The sequence below is a fragment of the Vicia villosa genome, linkage group LG5 (assembly GCF_029867415.1).
Source record: "Vicia villosa cultivar HV-30 ecotype Madison, WI linkage group LG5, Vvil1.0, whole genome shotgun sequence".
Taxonomy (NCBI): Eukaryota; Viridiplantae; Streptophyta; class Magnoliopsida; order Fabales; family Fabaceae; genus Vicia; species Vicia villosa.
Window position 1 is genome coordinate 46,751,908 of NC_081184.1, and position 22,189 is coordinate 46,774,096.

Sequence of the window (22,189 nt, forward strand, 5' to 3'; positions counted from 1 at the left end):
TGCTCTCTCTCTATCTCTTTATAAGCGCCTTGCATAAACCTTAGCTTATTTCATTTTCAAACTAGCATTCACCATGAATCCGATGTCAAGTTCCTCTCAACTAGCATTCAACAGACAAGAGGTTTCTCCACTGAAAACTTGCTCGACTCCTCCATCAGAAATGGAAGCGTTATGTAAATCTTTTATGGACGCTGATGATGTGAGTGTTTATGGTTCCAAACCATATGCGAAAACAAAGGCTCAAGGGTGGTCGAGCTATTTGAATAGAACGGTTGGAAGGGTTGATTGGTTCCAGGTTGAGAAACAAATCTCGGGGATCGCTGACATTGATTTCAAGCCAAATCTCTCAAGAGACTCAAGATTCCAGGAAGTCTCAAGTCAGATCTCTTCTGGGATGCTGTTATCAACATTTATCCAAAGGAAGAAGACTTTCTTAAGATATTGGGTGAAGTTAAGACTCATGTCCTTGACTTCTATGTTAAGAGAAAGCCCCTTTTGAGACATTCACTCTCCTCCTGTGAACTGTCTCTCACTTCCTCCTTGGATTCATGTAGAGCTTCTCGTATGGACAGGCATGCAGAGTATCAAGCTTTCATGGCTGAACAAACTGAGAAGACCGCAGGGATTCATGATATGTTAGCTAAGATTATGTCTAAGCTAGGGTTGTAGTCTTTGAGTCTTTGTAGTTTTCTTTCCTTGATTGCATCTGTTTTTTTTCTGCATTCACCTTTTGTAATTCTGTTTGCTTAATCAATGAAAAGTTTAATTTTGTTTCTTGCCTTTGTCGTTTTCTTCATCTGAATCTTTTTTATTCTTTTTGATGTTATGACAAAAGGGGGGAGAAAATATATGATAAATGATCTGATTAATATTATCAGTTACCGGGTAAAAAGGCCCCACATTACTAACAGGACTTGCAAAGTTCTATGTTTTAAGTTGTGATGTTGCAGGAACTGAAGATCAACATAGGAAGCAACAAGATGAGGAAAAGCAATTCTATAGAGAATCAAGCTCTTGGATTCATAAAGCAAGCTGAGTGCTATGAAGCTTCAGAATCAGAAGCAAGAAGGAAGAATGTTCAGACATTCTGATGATAGAATATGATCTGAAACATTATGTCTATGTGTTCTGACACATACCATATGGCTCTGATACATATTATGTGTTATGAAACATACTCTATGTTCTGACTCTTTCATGCTGACTTTTGTCGTTTAGTTTTGTTCTGTAACATTTTAGGAAGTAGAGATGCTCTGATGATGCTCTGGTACATTCAACAATATTCTGATACATTCTAGCATGAAGTGATGATCAAAGAAATTCAAGTTCTGAAGTTGTCCTAATGGAAGCAGAAATCAGAAGCTGTGAATGTTATGAAGATCAAAGAAATTCAAGTTCTGAAGTTGTCCTAATGGAAGCAGAAATCAGAAGCTGTGAATGTTATGAAGATCAAAGAAATTCAAGTTCTGAAGTTGTCCTAATGGAAGCAGAAATCAGAAGCTGTGAATGTTCTGAAGATCAAAGAAATTCAAGTTCTGAAGCTGTCCTAGTGGAAGCAGAAATTAGAAGCTGTGAATGTTCTGAAGATCAAAGAAATTCAAGTTCTGAAGCTGTCCGATGGAAGCAGAAATCAGAAGCTGTGAATGTTCTAAGGATCTAAAGAAATTCAAAGTTCGGACGCTGTCCTATGGAAGCAGAAATCAAAAGTCTTGAATGTTCTGAAGATCAAGCACATGTGAACGTGTCTACTGAAATACTCAGGTAAGTCTTTTATTTATAAAATTCTTCTAGTATTAATTTCAGGGGGAGATTATTCATCTCAGGGGGAGATTGTTAATCTCAGGGGGAGACATATTCACATGCTTATGCTATAGCTGTGTAATTGTCTTTAGCTGTCTGCTCTTTCTGATCGCAAATTCATATCATTTATATATGTTTTTGTCATCATCAAAAAGGGGGAGATTGTTAGAACAAGAATTGTTCTGATCAATATTCTTAGTTTTGATGATAACAAGGATATGAACTTTGTGTGAGATAATGTGGTACTCTAATACATCGCAATTTCCCTTTCAGGAAATATATAAAGAGTATGCACAAATCAGCGCTCAGAAGCTTTGACTCAGAAGGTTCAGCATGCAACATCAGAACATGGTCTGGCAAGACATCAGAAGATGGTCAAGGCAGAATCAGAACATGGGTCTATGAAAGCATCAGAAGAACTTGAGTTCAGAAGCAGAAGCACTGAAGTTCTCATGGTATCACGCTCAGAAGCACTTCAAGGTCAAAAGACAAGAAGATGCTTTGCACCAAGCTGTTTGACTCTGATGATATTCAAACGTTGTATACACAAACATCAAATCAAAAGCAAGTACAGGTGGCAGGCTACGCTGACTGACAAAAGGAACGTTGGAAGCTATTAAAGGCAACGTCAGTAGACACAGCATGAACAAGGCTCGAGGTAGTTGACAAAAGCGTGAAACATTAAATACAATGCTGTACGGAATACGCAAAGCATTAAATGTTCCCAACGGTCATCTTCTCAAGTGCCTATAAGTATGAAGTTCTGATGAGAAGCAAGGTTACCGATTCTGTGAATATTAACTTGCTGAAACGCTGTTCAAATCAAAAGCTCAGAAACTTCATCTTCATCAAAGCTCACTACATTGTTGTTGTAATATATTAGTGAGATTAAGCTTAAAATTTAAGAGAAATATCACTGTTGTGATTATAGCTTTTCAGAAGCAATTGTAATACTCTTATTTGATTACATTAATTTGTAAGTAACTAGAGTGATCAAGTGTTGATTAGGATACTCTAGGAAGTCTTAGCTTGTGTCTAAGCAGTTGTAATTAGAGTGATCACGTGGTGGTCAGGATACTCTAAGAAAGTCTTAGCTTGTGTCTAAGCATTTGTTCCTAGAGTGATCAGGTTGTGATCAGGATACTCTAGAAGACTTAGTCGTGGGCTAAGTGGAAAACCATTGTAATCTGTTGAGATTAGTGGATTAGATCCTCAGGTGAGGTAAATCACTCCGTGGGGGTGGACTGGAGTAGTTTCGTTAACAACGAACCAGGATAAAAATAACTGTGCAATTTATTTTTATCGTCCAAGTTTTTAGACTTCACTTATTCAAACCCCCCTTTCTAAGTGTTTTTCTATCCTTCAAATAGAGCAGTAAAATTGAATCTAAACACTTCTCTTCCCTTGTTTCAAGTAGAACCAAGTAATTATCGACGATCCTGATGAATCTCGACCCCGATCCTTTCTTCTCTATTCTCCAGTTGATGCTAGCCTTTTGAGCGAATTGCGAATCCCTAAAACCCTTAAGCACAATCAGATAATCGTGAAGAAAAGTGATCATCAAAACCCAAATCACACTTGATCTTGGAGGGTAAAACCCTAAGGTTTTATTCAAGAAAAACCCACAATCTCTTAACTCGAACAAGAACTGAATCTACCGTCGAACGTTATCAACCCACACTCCTCACCATGATTCACAAAAATTGTTATGTGTAGTTGTCAATTTGATGAGAGAGAGGTTGAAGATGATAAGAGCCTTGTGTCTATCTTTCACTTTTCTTGTTATCTTCCACCAAACCAAAATGATTTTCTTTTATACAAAGAGTCGCAACTTAAAAACAAACAGCAAAAATTCTTATTTTTAGGGCGACAGGTCGACTTGAGGAATGGGGGGACTCGACCTGTTCAAACCCGTGGTTCCTTCAGTTTGCCAAAAACTTATGCATCCATTGACCTGTGCTTGTGATGCGTCGACCTGTGCTTGTCATGCGTCGACCTAAGGGTCGGCCTGTTCTAACCCGAGGTTTCCTCAATGCTCCATGCGTCGACCCAAACAGAGCCATGCGTCGACGCATGTTTTCCCAACATGTAACCCAGAATGCGTCGACCTGAGGGTCGACCTGATCAAATCTGAGGTTCTCCCAAAACTTCATACGTCGACCTGTGAATTTTGGAGGTCGACCTGAGGACCTCAAAATGTTAGAAAACCGACTCTTTCATTGTGTGAGTCGACTCATACCTTGTATAGGTCGACCTGTGAACCTGGAACTTTCAAATTTGCTTGCTTTGAGTCTATTTCAAGTTTCCCATCTTGCATGATTGACTTGAGATACATCCAACCTTTAATAGCAAGTTTTATCATCACTTAAAACACACCTTGCATTTACACATTTAATAAGAAATTTGGTAAACTAATCTTGTTTTTATTTTAAAAATATGTTTCTTTTAAAAATTATAAACTATTTTTTATAAAACAATTTTGTTTTTTATTTATATTTTTATTATATTTTGAAAACAAAAGCGTGCGTACCACACCAATACTCATGTGAACCCATAGGTAATACACAAGTACCATGCAAATGCACGGGTAACACACCAGTGCCATGTGAACGCACAAGTAACCAGGCCAAAATCCGTGCTTGTCATGCGTCGACCTGTGCTTGTCATGCGTCGTCCTAAGGGTCGGCCTGTTCTAACCCGAGGTTTCCTCAATTCTCCATGCGTCGACCCAAACAGAGCCATGCGTCGATGCATGTTTTCCCAACATGTAACCCAGAATGCGTCGACCTGAGGGTCGACCTGATCAAACCCGAGGTTCACCCAAAACTTCATGCATCAACCTGTGAATTTTCGAGGTCGACCTGAGGACCTCAAAATGTTAGAAAACTGACTCTTTCATTGTGTGAGTCGACTCACACCTTGTATAGGTCGACCTATGAACCTGGAACTTTCAAATTTTCTTGCTTTGAGTCTATTTGAAGTTTCCCATCTTGCATGATTGACTTGAGACACATCCAACCTTTAATAGCAAGTTTTGTCATCACTCAAAACACACTTTGCATTCACACATTTAATAAGAAATTTGGTAAACTAATCTTGTTTTTATTTAAAAAATATGTTTATTTTAAAAATTATAAACTATTTTTAATAAAACAATTGTGTTTTTTATTTATATTTTTATTATATTTTGAAAACAAAAGCGTGCGTACCACACCAATACTCATGTGAACCCATAGGTAATACACAAGTACCATGCAAACGCACAGGTAACACACCAATACCATATGAACGCACAAGTAACCAAGCCAAAATCCGTGTGAACACACGTGTGGCTTTTCATTTTTTTTAAATATTTTAAACCATAATCCAAATTTTAATAAATACAACATTAAACTTAATTCTTTTATATCATTCTCTTTTTGTACTTTTAAGTAAAATTATGTTTCTAATGATTTCCTTTTATTTAATAATTTTTTGATTTTTTCAAATATGTTTGAATTCACATGACAAACTGGTGACGTATCTGTGGCTCACACCAGAACCCGTGCAGGCGCACGGGTTTCCCACTAGTTTTAGTAAAAGTGAAAAATCATAAATGTATATGATATTTATTTTGATTTTTTGTCGCCCAAAAAAAACTTTCATAATAGTATACAAATACGCTTTTAAGATTATTATAAAATTTGAAAAACAAGAGAAACATCGGGATTATTTTAAAGTAAAATATAAAGTACATACATTATGACTGTAAATAAAGTTATATGCTTTTAAGTGATATAATTATTTTTAAACCTAATCTTCGGATATGAATCTATAATGACAAAAACCTTCAATACATTTCATAACTAAAGGTAAAGGTAAAGTCTTCTGTGGACAATCACTGTGTTCAATGCAAGTAATGTAACCACGATTACGACCTGCATTGTAAAAGGAATAAAGAATAATGGTTTTAAAAGGTGATAGTTATGATATCATATATAAGATAAATTGCAAAGTTTGAAAACAATTTTAAAACGAACATACCACTACCACGTCCACCACGTCCAAGTCCACCACGTCGACCACCATTGGTTACGACAAAATATAGAGAAAAAAATATGAGAGCAGCATAAATAAACATGATAATTTGAGCCATATTTTTCCTCCTTTGCATATATATAATTAATATAACTATTTTGTGCACTTTATAGAAAATTTTCATTTTTTCCTACTTTAAATAAATAATTTTAAGCATTAGGACTTATTGAAAGCCAAATATAAAATTAGAATAGTATTAAAGATTCCATATAAAATTTTGATGAGAATGAAAGTTTAAACTTCATTAGATATTTTTAATTTAACTTTTAGCCTTTCCGTAATAGATAGAAGCAAATCTAAAATAGTTATGTTATGTTAGGTTATCTTTGTCACTTACATAAACTTCATCATCTTTTAACCTTTCATTTAATTTTAACTTTTAGTCTTTGGCATCTTCATCAACTTGGTTAGTTATGTTAAATTTCAAAAAAGTAAATATTGAAATTTTGTTCTTTAGAGGACATATGTTGGATCAAATGTGTAAAACAAATTGTTAAATTGGATTTAAAAAAATATGACAGCAAGACACAAATAATGTAAAAACAATAAAGAATACAAGAGAATTGGTAACTCAGTTCAATACAACCACACCTATGTTTGGAAGGCTTCCAATCCAAGAAAGGAAATTCATTCTTCAATAGAATTAGTACAAAGTGTCTTATATGAACTAGCCCCTTGCTCAATGTGTGAATACATTTTCCTTTTTATATGTTTTGAATGATGTCAAAAATAGAATTGATTTAGCTTTTTTGTACATTGAACGGTGTCTCTGAGTATATGTGTGTACCCTTACATTAGAAGTCATTACGAATCATTTAAACTTACGAGATTATCTTTTTGATGAACAATTATTTCGGCTGCAAGCATCTCGATATACAACCAAGCTTTCTTTGATATGAGATGTGCTAGAGTCCTATAATGATTGTCTGTCCAGTCCATCATTGGAGCAACACTTAAATTCAACCAACACCAAATCAAAATTAATGACACAAAAGGACTCTTCAACAACAAAAATTATCGAAAATTGATTGTACTAACCTAAACCAAGGAGGAAGATAGTGATTGGCAATAGCCTCGTGTCTATTATATGATTGTTGTTTGGAACAAAAGAACTTTGAAATGCATAAATTTCTAGGGCTTTTTCGAGATATAGCGGCCTGTAATCTGGGAGTTTTTTTTATGAAATTGGAAGTTAAAGGAGAAAATGAAAGGGAAATGGAATAACCTGTAAACTTCATATTCATCATCTCATTCAATAAACCATGGTCAGGTTGGTTTCTTTTATAACCCACACATCAAAAGAAATCATTACTTATAGTGTAAGTTTGTAACACTGGCGATGAAAGAAACATGTAATGCGTATAACTGAAGTTGTGAAGTGAAATTTTGGAAGTGAAGAAAAATGGAATTTACGTCAAGGATGAAAACTTGTTTTGGCGCTGGATTCTTCGTCGGCTTCTGCGGTAGCGTTCCCGGATTGAGTTGGGAATAGAAGGAGTATATCTTATCCACCAAATTAACGGTGCGCGTTTCTGTTTTTTATGGTAGTGGAATTTTTTTCAAGAGAAAAAGGATGGTGCATTAACTAACAGTGTAGATTATTTTTACTGTGTCAATTATTCCGCTAAGTCATATAGTAAATTTTAAATTACTTGTATGATATATCACTTTAAAATATTTTAATTGAATGTTTGTATAATACTTATTTACACTGACAGTGCATTGCCATTAAGCTCAATTTTTAATATTGTCTTTGGTTTGAAAAACAAAATTATGAATAAATAAAAATAGATTAGATGTATCGATTAATAGAAGAAAAATTAGAAAAAAGTCTATTAAAATGGCATTTACATTTTTTTAATTTAATACTTATTAATTTTTTGAGGTTTATTAAAATAGGACTAACATCTTTTTTCTTCTTTTAATTTTTAGTGACAGTCAAAAATCGTAAATGTATATGGAATTTATTACGATTTTTTGTCTGCCAGAAATATATATATATATATATATATATATATATATATATATATATATATATATATATATATATATATATATATATATATATATATATATATATATATATATATATATATATATATATATATATATATATATATATATATATATATATATATATATATTACCATAAAAAAACTTTCATAATAATATACAAATACGCTTTTATGGTTATCCTATAATTTGAAAAGCGAGAGAAACATTTGGATTATTTTAAAGTAAAATATGACGTACAAATATTATGACTATAAATAAAGTTATATTTTTTGAAGCGATATAATTATTTTTACACTTAATCCTCGACTATCAATCTATATTGACAATGATGGTCAATACAATTCATAACTAAAGGTAAAGTCTTCTCTGGACAATCACTGTGTTCAACGCAAGGAATGCGACCGTGATTATTACTTGCATTGTAAAAGGAATAAAGAATAATGGTTGTAAAAGGTGATAGGTATGATATCATGTATAAGATAAATTGCAAAGTTTGAAAACAATTTGAAAAAAATATACCATTACCACGTCCAAGTCCGCCGCGTCTACCACCATTGGTTACGACAAAATATAGAGAAAAAAATATGAGAAGAGCATTAACAAACATGATAACTTGAGCCATATTTTTCCTCCTTTGCACATATGTAATTAATATAACTATTTTTTGCACTTTATATAAAATTTTTATTGTTTGCCAACTTAAAAAAAAACAATTTTAAGCATTAGGACTTATAGAAAGCCAAATATAATTTTTGAATAATATTAAAGATTCCATATAAAATTTTGATGAACATGAAAGTTTAAACTTCATTAGATATTTTTTAATTTAAGCTTTAGCCGTTTTGTAATAGATAGAAGCAAATTTAAAATAGTTATGTTAGGTTAGGTTATCTTTGTCACTTACATAAACTGCAACAAACTTTGTCTGTTGTCAAGTGCCATATGTTTTTCCTCTTTTGCATGTATATATTGAATATAACTATTTTGTGAACTTTATAGAATATTTTAATTTTTTTTCCAAATTTAAATAAATAATTCTAAGCATTAGGACTTGTAGAAAGTCAAATATAAAATTAGAATAATATTAAACATTCTATATAAAATTTTGATGAACATCAAAGTTTAAACTTCATTAGGTTTTTTTAATTTAAATTTTAGCCTTTTCTTAATAGATAGAAGAAAATCTAAATAGTTATGTTAGGTTATGTTATCCTTGTCACTTACATAAACTGCAACAAACTTTGCCTGTTATCAAGGGCCAGATGTTTCACACATGTTGGAACATCATGTCTAACACGTGTTCCTTCTTCACCAAAACATCTTGTATACTCCATGTTTTTTTTGCACGATACAACAAAATCAAAAGAAACAACAATATCCCCCTTTGGCAAATTTTGGCAAAACAGTTTTTTCAAAATCTTACAAGATGTGCAAAGGGTAAATCTACAAAACATAACATTGTTGGGGTGTCCAGGTAAGTCGGGAGCATCAATGGAACCAATGCTCCATGACCACAAGAGAGGGAGACACTACATCTCAATCCAAAACCTTAAGGTATTAGGTAAATGGGTCATCTCTCTTATAAATCTAACACTCCACCCATTCATAGGCAATGTGGGATTTTAAGCAATCACACTTGCACCCAACATTCTCCGCCACAAGTGTGAGTGTAACGCCCATTTATTTTATTTAATTATTTAATTATGTGTTTGTGAATTATTTGGTGAAATGGTGATTTGATTAGTATTTATTCTATTTTATTATGTAGTTGAATAATAATAATAATAATAATAATAATAGAATAAAAGAGTAAATAATTAGTTGGACCTTAAGTTGTGGTAGTATAAGAACTAGCGGGATGTGTTGGTTAAGCCCATTAGAGTGATGAAAGTTAGTAAGATTTTAATAAAAATAAGAGGAAAAGAGAGAATTGGAAAATCGAGAAGATAGAGAATTTTGTAGAGAACGTGAAAGAGGAGAAGAGGCACAAATAGGCTAGGTTTTGAAGAGGAATTATATGCAATTGATGAAATTGATGCATGTTTGATGATGATTCTTGTTGCTATGTATTTTATGTGTATTGTATGTGTATTGTATGACTTATATTGTATGATAATTGATGTGGTTGTTGTGTTTCGTGAAATTTCGTGTTTTGACTGTAAAACTGGTGTCAAAAGTGACATCGTAGAATCGTGTTTTTAAGGTCCCAATAGATGCTATATGATTAGAGGAGCATGAATATATGACTCTTTCGTAAAATCGAACTGTCGAAGATGGATTTTTGGTGGAATTAGCGGTTGTGGCAATAGCAAATAGTTGCTGAATTTTTCTGCATAATCGCAGGCCTACTTAGCGAGCCAAGGGCGCTTAGCGAGCTCTGGTATAAAAAGTTTTATTTTTGAAAAACTGAATTGGGCCTTGGATAATAGTGATTTATCAAGAATTTTAGTGAATTTTCCAAAATTTAGTGGAATCGTTTGAATGGTTTTTGAAACAATTTTTGATGAAAACTGATAACGTGATTTTCCTATGTTTTTGTGTTGGAATGGGTGATTTCTTGAGAAAGACCTTCTAATATTATTTTATAACTGTGGTTTGTGATTGTATGATGTGGTTTTACGATGACCAAGAAGTGATCGCCTATGTTGGCGTTTATTGAAGGCTTATGCCTTGTGGTTGCATAATTGTTGTCATTGTTGTTGTATGTTGTGTCGCATACATTTCATTCACGATGGGGGATTATGCTCTGTAAGATGGCATGGATTGGCAAGTTAAGATGAAGGCTTATGACTTGTTGCTGCCTCTATTTATTGGCAACTGAGATGGCGGCTTATGCCATGTTGGTACCACATGCATTCGCATGGTTATTGATCTCATTGCATCGTACTTAATGATGAATGATGATGATCTATTTGATGATGAATATTTATATAACTAATGATGTGATGATGAGTTGTTATTGTTGAATAGTTGTATACTACTTATTGATTAAGGATATTGATGCTTTGTGAAGTGGTGACTTGTGTATGACTTTATTCTTCATATACTTGTTATCATACGCTTCTTTATATTGTTATAATATCTCACCCCTTCTGTTTGAATGTTACCCATATGTTGGTAACATGCAGGTGCGTAGGAGTGAAGGATGTTTCCTTCCATTAGTTTGAGTCGACGTTGTTGCTCTGATACGTAACACTAGAGGGGGGATGAATGCTGTTTGTTTTCATTATTGGATTTTATATGATTATTGAAGTACTTTTAAATATTGATGTTGACTATTTGTCAAGCTATGTTGCTATGTTGGCTTTTATTTGAATTACAAATAATTTCTGTTGCGTAATAAAAGATGTTTTGGAGACTATATATTTTTGATCGGTTCATCTGACTTAAATTTGTTATGTATCTGTTTTTATTTGTGAGCAAGTCTTTGTATTATGAAGAAATGTGACATCCATGTTAGTGTTGAATGGAATTTTATTACTCTGATTTATTAATGTTCGACGAGGTAAATTGGGGTGTTACAATGAGTTCCTACATCCTATAGCAGGATCCTACACCACACCAGATTCAGCTCTCGCTCCCCCACTAAGCTGAACCACGACTCTAATATCACTATGGGGGAGTCTAGGTGAGTTGGAAGCATCAATGGGATCATTGCTCAAGAACCCCAAGAGAGGAAGATGCCACATCTCAACCAAAAACTTAAAGATATTAGGTAAATGGGTCATCTCTCTTTTAAATCAAACATTCCACCCATTCCTAAGCAATGTAGAACTTTAAGCACTTACACTTGCACCAAACAAACATAATTGAGCAACATAAACATCTCATACTTAGAACAACCAGAGCAAACATCAGCGCAAATCAAAGTAACACAACAACAGCAGAAATCATTAACACAAGTTAGAAATCTCAGTTGGTTTCTAACATCATTCAATCAGTCACATGATGATACTCTCAAAAATAGTCAAGTCATACAATCACTCATGATTAGCCAGTCATGCATGCACACATAGTTAGTATAGAACAATCACTCACGAGGTGCACTAAAGTCCTATAGTGATTGTCCGTCCGATTCATCATTGGAGCAACACTTAAATTCAACCAACACAAATTCAAAATTAATGACACAAAAGGACTTTTCAATAACAACAATTACAGAAAATAGGTAGTACTAACCTAAACCAAGAAGGAAGATAGTGTTTGGCAAAAGCTTCATTTATATTATATGATTATTGTTTCAAACAAAAGAACCTTGACCAACATGAATTTATATGGCTTCTTCGAGATCTAGTCTTTTGTAATCTGGGAGTGCTTTTGATGAAAGTGGAAGTCAAAGGAGAAAATAAAAGGGAGATGGAATATCGTGTAAACTTCATATTCATCGTCCCATTCAATAAACCATTTCCAGGTTGATTTCTTTTATAACCATTATTATTCATAATACATTTCATGACGAAGCTTTCACCTCAGCCAGGAAAAAAACGAGGTATTATACATACGCGCGCCAAGTTTTATTTTTTATAATAATAAAAATAACATATTCCCTCGATTTTTAAGAAAACTAAGGGTACAAAGAAATCAATACACGCTTCAATTCCTAGCTATTACAGTTTATGTTTTTATTTGTTTATAAGTGTAAACTAAAGGAACTAACCCTTCGGTGTTTCGTTATAACCGAGGGATCAAATAATCAGATTTCAATATAAAAGCACTCGTCAAACAGATTTTAACCTAATCTTTATTTATATGAAGCCGCCTCAAACTCACATGCATCATTATTTAGGATGGATTGCACGACAGAAAAAATCTTCAATATTCTTCTATTTAGAACAAAACATTTTTATCTTCCCTTGCAATCTATCTTACATAATGATGTTGATTTTATTGTTGTATTTTTGCTCATTTGATAGATTGCAAGTACAGAAAATCATTATTGCTTCAAGTTACACAAAGAAGGATGCTCAGCCTTTGAAAAGTTAAAGAAAGAAGGGATCTTAACTTATTAGTAATAATTGTAAATAGTTGTTGTAAACAAACAGATCGGTAAAAATGGTGAATTTGAATGCAAAATTATGACATTCATGCATTAATCTTGTTGAAGTTGAATCTTAAACATAGAAGGGAGCTTAACCCTTGAAAAGATTTGTTGTAAACAATTTACCTTAATATTCTGTGTAAACAATGTAATATTTGAAAAGAAGAATAATTATTCACCTCGGTTTTTATCCAAAACCAAGGTGATATTTTAAATGAGATGATTATTTACCTCGGTTTTACAGTTAACCAAGGAGTGTAATAATCATACATAAAAACAATCGTTAAACAGATTTTACCTTAATTCTTAATAATATGAAGCAGCTCCAAAGAGAGGAAATATTTACCACCACTACAACATATCTCTGCGATGGATTGCAAGTGCAGAAAATAAATATTTTCACGGTGCTTACGGTGATTTTCGGTAAGCAACACTAGTCCTCCAAATTACTAAGTATACTTTGGTCACTCGCAGGATCGACTAGATTGATCCTAGGACATGTCTCGAAAAGTGTCTATCATAATAATTGAAGTCATATTTATGAGTTTTAGTTCTACAAGAAATGATTTAATCCTAAGGCTTGATGTAAAAAACAATGCAACAAAGAGATTGCAGAAAGTAATTCGAAATGACTGGACTGTAAACGTAAATGATTCGACGTGAAATGTAAAGGAATTTAAATAGCTTATGTTTATAAAACAAAGGATAAATATTGAAAATGTAATGGTGTTACACGTATATTTCTTAGCGAAAACTCTTTCTCTTACGCTTGGTACTTGAGTGATTTGTGAGTAATTTATACAAAATGAACACCCTAGATCCTACCACTAAGACCCTTATTTATACTAATTCAACCCTAACATTCCTACTCTAATGAGACGCCACGTTGCTCGTTTGCATGCGCTTCAAATTCCTGGATTTCCACTCGTCCTCCTTGATTCAAACGAAATACTTTGAAATTCAAATCCTCCCGCTCGAAACTCTTCGACGTGAAGCAACGTGTCTTTGTGAATAATATGTTAGAATATCCCAAGTCTTTTATTCTTTGGACTTCAAAGAGAATCAATTTACATCCTACTTCGACCTAGAAAATACTTTAGACATATAGTAACTCTAAACATAGCCTTTTAAAGCCATCTCTCTTCGAAACATATAACTTCAAAGAACATCAATATCATGTCGAAATATCCAGTTAACAAATTACCCCCAATAAATGTCTATTTCAAAAGATGAGTAGAAATAGGCATTTCTTGATATTTTTAGATTTCGACCTCTCAAGACCATTTAATTCCAAGATTCTGAATGACGCCATAGTCATTAGGACCTTTCTTTCAAAACGTCTTCTCAAAACCATGCGCCATCACGTCTTATCGTTACTCCTATGAACTAGGAGTGAGGCCATTAACTGCGAAACCCCCTGGCGAACCAATCGTTTTCGGACACGTGCCCCACTAACTCCATTTAATAAATTAATTAGAAATTTGAAGGGGTTATTTTCCTAACCCTATTAATAGTGAGTTCAGTTACTTGTGTAATTTTTCCGTTTCCTTTGCAATCACACCCTTTGTTTACTTTCTGAAGAACACTAAACCTCTTCAAACCTTCCTTCATCTTCTTCAAACAAACTTTCTTCATCAATGGCTTCCTCAACTGAACATGCCCAACAAACGCAAATCACGGAAGCTTCTCAACCTGTTCTAGAGCTTCAACATCCAGTACTCGTTGGGAATCAAGAGTACATACCAGAACCTTACCTGGAGGAAAGACGCACAATTTATGCTTCTCAGGTAATAGTCCCTTACAAAATTTCGGGTAAGACTCATGCATTCATGGGTCCTCTACTTGGTCCTGATGCTTATTTACAGGCCAACTTTTTCCTTGCTTACTATAAAACTAGGCCCCTAGTTAGAAAGAGTAAATTAGATGATAAGGGTAAACTACTCTTTGTTGAGAACTCAGATGCTGTAGGTTCTTCGACTAGGACTTCTATAGCCCAAGAGACCATTAGGTTAGAGAACATGACTAATACACTTAGGGTATTTAGGTCTATCCCTCTAGCAAAAGATCCTGAACCTTACTATGCCTGGTTAGCTAAGGTTGAATCCGAGAAAGCCCCCTTTAGGAAGGAATTAGGGATTTATGACTTGGTCCAGTTGTCGAAAACTGGGTTAGAGTATAACCAAACTATGTTGGTAGGGTATTTATATTTCTGGGACGCATCTCACAACACTTTTCATCTCCCATGTAGGATGGTTACCCCTACCCTCCTCGATATAGCTTCTATCACAGGGCTTCGACCAACGGGAGTTGACTTCGATCCTAACTACATGGATACTGACACCATTAAGTTTGGAGACAGTAAAGCCACCTACACCACTTTCATAACAAAACATCATATCAAGGATAGTGACGAAGTCTCTAATGAAGAGCACATTACCTTCTTGGCACTCTGGCTGTCGAGATGAGTTTTCTGCTCGAGGTCTCTGGCCAATCAACTTAATGCTGGCATGAAGTTGGATATGAGCCAAATGATTATAGGGTACCTTTACGAGTGCCTGGGTGAATCTGTTGATTTCTTGAGAGTATATGAAGCTGGAGCTTCTTTGTTTTTCGCTGGACTCTTTTGGTTACTACAACTGTGGCTCAATGCAACCCTGGAAGCTTTCCTCCCAAATAAGGGATTAGTTGATGAAGATGACACAATTGTCAAGAACCGGACGGTCGAAGGGACGAGGCTAGCCTACTTGACTCCCCAAGAAGAAGGAGGTCAACTTCCAAAGGCATTTCGAGCCTATATAATGATGTTTGCTAAACATTATTATTTTACACCTTCAATGGCTCCATTTGTCAAAAGGAAAGTGGTCCCTGAATGGTTTACACGAGAATTTCCCGCTTCTTCTCCAGATCAACATGCTGAGTCAATGGCCATTTGGGAGGCCTTTTAAACTCCTAAAATGTTGTACAATTGACTGTAACACCCATTTCTAACCCCAAATAATAATAAACATCTCATAGTAAACATGCATAAAGGAAAATGGGTGCCACATGTTGATTTCCACAAAATGAAAATCCAAAACAACATACAAACATTCATAATATGCACCGATCATATTGTAACACAATTTGAAAATCTCATGCTTTCATACATTATGCATAAACGCATTGCGGAATAATAAAATTGCTATCACATAAAATTCAATGAATATATCCCATACTATATTCACCTACCAATTCAAAATAACATCGACATCCATGCTACTTGGATTTCACAATCTAGGCTACATAGCCATTAAACAACATATCCAAAAATATCCAACAATACATCCAAAATATCCAACCAAACATAGAAAATAGAAATATCCAAACATAAGCATAAGCCTAAAGAAAACCCCCCAAGTGTTACATGATCAGAGCATATGACTCGCTACCTAATCAAACGACACACTCGGAAGCTCTCCGGCTAAACCTCGAAAAAGCTACTAAGCGTCTGAACCTGCACGTTACCAACAAAGGGTAACATTCAAACAAAACGGTGAGAATTCAAATCATTATAAATAAACATAATATAGGAAATGTAAAATACAACAATCATACATTCCAAGAATTCATCACTCTTCACAAAACATATATCCATACACCATATATCAATTATCATACAAAAACAATCACATTAATAATTGTGACTCAATGCATGTGGTACCAATGTGAACCCAAAGTTTCACCGCTTATATCTCCATTACGGATCAAAGCCACTACGCCTATTTCCAATTAAGGATCAACGTCTATCTTGTGAACCCAAAGTTTCACCGCTTATATCTCCATTACGGATCAAAGCCACTACGCCTATTTCCAATTAAGGATCAACGTCTATCTTGTGAACCCAAAGTTTCACCGCTTATATCTCCATTACGGATCAAAGCCACTACGCCTATTTCTAATTAAGGATCAACGTCTATCTTGTGAACCCAAAGTTTCACCGCTTATGTTTCAAAGGCACCATGTATACATGTGCAACAAAACTCTCAATATATGCAATTAAGGTTATCACACAATTTTAACATACCACATACCACAATAATTCGCACAATTTGAATTATCCACCAAACGTTGCACAACATGCATACATCATCAATAAAGCATTCACGTAGTATTTATCAATGACAATAACATATAACATATAACATACAAGCCAATAAATGTCATTATCAACAATCCCCTAAAACTACATATACATTTGCTAAATCTAAGCATCATGTATAAATACAATTATCAAAACATATGCAATTAAGAATTATCTGTATAATCTTAACATCCAAGCATATCTCTAAAATTAAACTATTTGAATTATTCACCCATTGTACGAAACACATTTATCATACAACAATCACAATAATGCATAACAATTAGCATTCATCATTTGCAAATATCACACTTAGCACGTGGTACGAAATACCAATACATGTTATCCACACTTAACGTTAATCCATGACATACACCATTACATGTCATTTACACTATCACATAATGATTTAAACAAGTTCCAATCAATCCTACTCTATCATATAGACAATCATTTTAGCTTCACTATGCTTCAAACGGTACGTAAAAAGGAGTTATGGATCAAAAGTTATGACATTTTGAAGTTTCACAAAAATTCATGTTTACTGCTGGGAACGGGTTCCCCAATCTGGGAACCGTGTTCCCAGACCTTCTGCCCGCTAAAAAGTGAAGTTTTTGATATGGGAACCGGTTCCCCCTTTTGGGAACCAGGTTCCCCTGTACCAGAACCCCAAAAACTCCATTTTCTTGCTATTACGAAAACCCACTTTCAATATTTAAAATCCCCCATTTTCCCAACAATCCCATCACATTTATGGGTCAATTTATACACTTATGATAGCACTCAATTCAACACAACTCTCATTATCAATTCCTCTTATTCAACATCATAAATTCATCAATTTGAGTGAAACCTATAAATTCAAAAGATATAAACTGAAACTTACAATCATGAAATTGAGAGATTCTAATCATAAATCTATCATAGCATATCAACATAGAAACATAGAACATGATTATTTTATACAAAATTCCATGGATTCATAAACCTTAACATATAAGTTATGACATAAAGAGATGAAGAACATACACATACAAATACCCATTCCAACTCATGAAATCATTCACCCAAACAACATTACCTAGTTATATCTACTCATAATGACTTAGATTCACACCCTTACCTTGAATCTCTAGTTCACCCTCTTCAAGAATCTACTTCCCTCTTCTCTTTCTCTTCTTTCTCTTCTTTCTTCTATTCCTCTCCCTTTCTCCTCTTTTCCCAAATGAAAGTTATGAAACAATTCTCTAAAACCCTAACTCTCTTACTATCCCTCTTTTCTTAATCGGGCTTAACCCACAATATTTCTAGCATCATAATTATAACACTTAGGCCCAATTAGTTATATGTCTCTAATAACTCAATTAATCTAAATAGCACAATTACATACATAATCAAATATTCAAATAACTATTATATCACATAATAACTAAGTAAATAAATAATTATTAAAAACACCAAATAATATAATTACAAATATAATTAATAAAAATACTAATAAAATTGGGATGTTACTGTTAGAACAAGATTTGTTCTGATCAATATTCTTAGTTTTGATGATAACAAGGATATGAATTTTGTGTGAGATAATGTGGTACTCTAATACATTGCAATTTCCTTTTCAGGAAATATATAAAGAGTATGCACAAATCAGCGCTCAGAAGCTTTGTCTCAGAAGGTTCAGCATGCAACATCAGAACATGGTCTGGCAAGACATCAGAAGATGGTCAAAGCAGAATCAGAACATGGGTCTATGGAAGCATCAGAAGAACTTGAGATCAGAAGCAGAAGCACTGAAGTTCTCATGGTATCACGCTCATAAGCACTTCAAGGTCAGAAGACAAGAAGATGCCATGCACCAAACTGTTTGACTCTGATGATATTCAAACGTTGTATACACAAACATCAGATCAGAAGAAAGTACAGGTGGCAGGCTACGCTGACTGACAAAAAGAACGTTGGAAGCTATTAAAGGCAACGTCAGTAGACACAGCGTGAACAAGGCTCGAGGTAGTTGACAAAAGCGTGAAACATTAAATGTAATGCTGTACGGAACACGCAAAGCATTAAATGCTCCCAACGGTCATCTTCTCAAACGCCTATAAATATGAAGTTCTGATGAGAAGCACGGTTGACGATTTGCTAACAATTTAACTTGCTGAAACGCTGATCAAATTCAAAGCTCAGAAACTTCATCTTCATCAAAGCTCACTACATTGCTGTTGTAATATATTAGTGAGATTAAGCTTAAACGTTAAGAGAAATATCACTGTTGTGATTATAGCTTTTCAGAAGCATTTGTAATACTCTTAGAATTGATTACATTAATTTGTAAGTGACTAGAGTGATCAAGTGTTGATCAGGATACTCTAGGAAGTCTTAGCTTGTGTCTAAGCAGTTGTAATTAGAGTGATCACATGGTGGTCAGGATACTCTAAGAAAGTCTTAGCTTGTGTCTAAGCATTTGTTCCTAGAGGGATCAGGTTCGCTTCACATGCACAGAAGTTTAGCACTGTTCACACCAAGAAGCATGTGACACATCCTAAGAAATATCATGCTGACAAACCTAAAGAATATCATGATGTTCCTCCTGTTAAATGTTTTGCTAAACCCAAGTTCAATCAGAACTTGAGGAGAACTAACAAGAAAGGACCCAAGAAAATGTGGGTACCTAAGGAGAAGATAATTTCTGTTACAAATATCCTTGGCGCCAGAGAGGACAAACAGCAAAATGTCATGGTACCTGGACTCTGGGTGCTCGCGATACATGACGGGAAGAAGGTCTACATTCCAAGACCTGGTGCTTAAACCAGGTGGAGAAGTCAAGTTTGGAGGAGATCAGAAGGGCAAAATCATTGTCTCTGGAACTATAAAGTTTGGTAACTCTCCTTCCATAACTAATGTACTTCTTGTAGAAGGATTAACGCATTACTTATTGTCCATAAGTCAATTAAGTGACAATGGTTATGACATAATCTTCAATCAAAAGTCTTGCAAGGCTGTAAGTCAGAAGGATGGCTCAATCCTATTTACAGGCAAGAGAAAGAACAATGTCTATAAGACAGATCTTCAAGATCTTAAGAATCAGAAGGTGACTTGTCTTATGTCTGTTTCTGAAGAGCAATGGGTCTGGCACAGAATATTAGGACATCCTAGTTTGAGAAAGATTTCTCAGATTAACAAACTAAATCTGGTCAGAGGACTCCCAAATTTGAAATACAAATCAGATGCTCTTTGTGAAGCATGTCAGAAGGGCAAGTTCTCTAGACCTGCATTCAAGTCTAAGAATGTTGTTTCTTCCTCAAGGCCGTTATAACTCTTGCACATTGATCTGTTTGGCCTAGTCAAAACAGCATCTGTCAGAGGGAAGAAGTATGGATTAGTCATCGTTGATGATTATAGCTGCTGGACATGGGTAAAGTTCTTAAAACACAAGGATGAGTCTCATTCAGTGTTCTTTGAATTCTGCACTCAGATCCAATCTGAGAAAGAGTGTAAAATCATAAAGGTTAGAAGTGATCATGGTGGTGAATTTGAGAACAGATTCTTTGAGGAGTTCTTCAAAGAAAATGGTATTGCCCATGATTTCTCTTGTCCTAGAACTCCACAACAAAATGGAGTTGTAGAGCGAAAGAATAGGACTCTACAAGAAATGGCCAGAACCATGATCAATGAAACCAATATGGCTAAGCATTTCTGGGCAGAAGCAATAAACACTGCATGTTATATTCAGAATAGAATCTATATCAGACCTATTCTAAATAAGACTCCTTATGAATTGTGGAAGAACAGAAAGCCCAACATTTCATATTTCCATCCTTTTGGATGTGTATGTTTTATTCTGAATACTAAAGATCATCTTGGTAAGTTTGATTCTAAAGCACAAAAGTGTTTCCTTCTTGGATATTCTGAACGCTCTAAAGGCTACAGAGTATACAATACTGAAACATTGATTGTAGAAGAATCAATCAATATCAGGTTTGATGATAAGCTTGGTCTTGAAAAACCAAAGCAATTTGAGAATTTTGCAGATTTTGATATTGATATATCAGAAGAAGTAGAACCAAGAAGCAAAGCTGCAGAAGCTGGTAGTCGCAGAAGCAATGGATCAGAAGATCAAGTTGCTACATCTTTAGAGAATCTCAGGATTTCTGAAGAACCAACAATCAGAAGATCACCTAGACTTGCTTCAGCTCATTCAGAAGATGTGATCCTTGGGAAGAAAGATAATCCCATCAGAACAAGGGCATTCCTTAAGAACAGTGCAGAATGTCAATTAGGTCTTGTTTCTTTGATCAAGCCAACTTTTGTTGATCAAGCTCAAGAACTAAATCAGTTTACAAGGACTGACGTATGGGACTTGGTTCCTAGACCAAAAGGATTTAACATCATCGGCACTAAGTGGGTGTTCAGAAACAAGCTAAGCGAGAAGGGAGAAGTGGTAAGAAACAAAGCCAGACTGGTTGCTCAAGGTTATAATCAGCAAGAAGGGATTGACTACACAGAAACCTTTGCACCAGTGGCCAGGTTAGAATCTATTCGTCTATTAATTTCTTTTGCCACTCAACACAACATCACTCTTTATCAGATGGATGTTAAGAGTGCCTTCTTAAATTGTTATATAGATGAAGAAGTTTATGTCCATCAACCTCCTGGTTTTGAAGACTCTAAGTCTCCAAATCATGTTTTTAAATTAAAGAAATCATTATACGGATTGAAACAAGCTCCGAGAGCTTGGTATGAACGTTTAAGTTCCTTCCTTCTGGAAAATGGTTTCACTAGAGGAAAAGTGGACACTACTCTCTTTTGTAAAACCTTTAAAAAGGATATTTTAATATGTCAAATATATGTTGATGATATCATCTTTGGAACATCTAATGCTACACTTGGAAAGGAGTTTGCTGAGTCTATGCAGGCTGAATTTGAAATGAGCATGATGGGAGAACTCAAGTATTTTCTTGGAATTCAAATCAACCAAACTTCTGATGGAACTTATGTTCATCAAAAGAATTATGTGGAAGAACTTTTGAAGAAGTTTAATCTTTCTGAAAGCAAAGAAGCCAAAACTCCTATGCATCCAACATGTGTCCTAGGTAAGGATGAGGTAAGTAAGAAGGTAGATCAAAATTTGTACAGAG